The sequence below is a fragment of the Megalops cyprinoides genome, chromosome 18 (genome assembly GCF_013368585.1).
Source record: "Megalops cyprinoides isolate fMegCyp1 chromosome 18, fMegCyp1.pri, whole genome shotgun sequence".
Taxonomy (NCBI): domain Eukaryota; kingdom Metazoa; phylum Chordata; class Actinopteri; order Elopiformes; family Megalopidae; genus Megalops; species Megalops cyprinoides.
In genome coordinates, this window is record NC_050600.1 from 7169022 (window position 1) to 7171206 (window position 2185).

Sequence of the window (2185 nt, forward strand, 5' to 3'; positions counted from 1 at the left end):
GCGGCCCACTTCGGTGACAGCAATAAAAGGGGGGAATATTTTATCCAGAGGGAAAGGCTCTGACAGTAAATGTCAGAGTGCTTGTTATTCATGAGGAGGGTATCTTTATTGTCAGTGTCCCCCCCCCCCCCAGCTCCCTGAGTTTGCCATTTCCTAAACAGGAACCTCAATCTCAATTACCCGCTGCTCTCTAACTAAGCGCCTCTTCCGAATGTGCCGAGACTTGTTATTCGGGGAGCCGGCTCATTGTTCCGCCGTAAAATGAGTCCCCGAGCTTTCATGGCGGTTATCCGTGGGTATCCTGAGGTGAGCCGTTTCAGGGAGCCGCTGAAAGCCCTAGCCTTGAGCCACAAAAATGATTGAATGGTGTTTCCGCTCAGCATCACAATGGACTGTAGATGCGATGCATTTACCGACTAGATGGAAAAGCCAAGAAAATAACAGCAAAGAGCAGTTTTAACAAGCATTAGCATGTTACGATTTTAGAGAATAGGCAGTGGCAATATCCACACTCAGTTCATGAAAGGTCACACCTTTGGACATAGACTGCATTAGTATGCAACAAAGCAGCAGTCTTGGTGAGTCCCTGACGTCACTACTGACCCACAGTCAGCCACTGTCTGCCTGACAGCTGACAGCTGAGAATGGATCTAATCAGACTGAGATTATGAAGATAAATGTGTCATTTATTGAGCCAAAACGGCATGCTTAACACTACGCTATAACCCATGTAAACACAATGCGCCCTTCCAATGACAGCTCCAACAAAGGCACCAAATGAGTTTGCTGCCTTAACTTTCTGTTGCAGTTGGCTCTTTTACTGACAGCTAGCTACACTAGATGAATCCACATCCTTGCATAAAGAATATATATTATTTGGAACATCTCTGCTGCAGCGCTATACAGTGTACAGCAAGCACACGCACACAGACACACATGCAATCACACATGCATGTGCATATGTATACACACAAATGTGTATGCGCACACACACACACACACACACACACACACACACACACACACACACGTACATGCACGCGCATGGACACATGCACAGCCACAGACAAATGCATAAGTGCACACACACACACACACACACAAACAGGAGTGATTCATTTGAGTCTGCACTAAGAAAAGATTTACCCTCTATCACCCCTTACCTAGCCCCATCAATGTCTGCAGTTTACAGCCTCCAGCCAGCATGTCAATGCACAGCACACGCTAAGTAAACACACACCGTGCACACCGCCATATCCCGCGCAGGCGGCTACCCGAGGAGCTGTGCACACAAATCACTTCCCAGGGTGCATCTGGAGGGGGTCGGGATCCATACACATCATACTCGCACTGCAAATCACATTCTTCGTCAAAGCACGTGGCTCCCCCTCTACGGATGAACCCAGAGTGTCCAAGCGTGTTTTACGGGGAGGAAAGCTCAAGTGAAGGCATCCTTGTTCCTGCATGGCCAGATTTACACAGTGGCTGAGAAATAGCTGACTCTGAGGCTCAGAGATCCGTCTGTGGAGGAAGGGGATTTAAGAGGTATTCCTCATCTACAGTACCGATTAAATACACGAAGTTTCACTTCGGTGTCACCACTACAGCAGACACCATTAATTATATACGGACATGCAATTTGTGAAACTTGCATTGTATGAAGCATTCTTCATGTAGACCCATACTGTATCTCTGAGCTTGTGAAAAGTTTCACAGAAACTGGTTGTTTTAGAGAAAAGTACAGAAGCAATGAAATGTATAAAGTTGAAACCAAATGATTAAAAGTATCCCTCCATCAACGGATCACAGGGAGCTGTGAAAAGGTTCTCTCAGTAGCCAATCAGGCAAACTCACTCTGACAGCAGCGTAACAAATGACAGAAGCAGGTTGATGTGGCTCCTTGGAAGAGAAGCCCAACAGTACTGCGAGACAGAGGGGCAGTGAGGCATGGAGACACCCTGGACTTCAGAGCCTCAGAGTTGCTGGAAAGGGGTTTGTTAACAGAACGCCGTTGGTGTGTGCCTGCAGCCAGTCACTCCAGAGCCTAATAGCATCCTCATTTATCTGCGGGCTGTTGACTCCACTGTCAAGCCGTAGATATGGATACAGTGAACAACTGCACATCACCAAAGCAAATTAGGGCGAGTGGGGATGGGAGTGGGGGGGGCGGGATAATGACAAGATC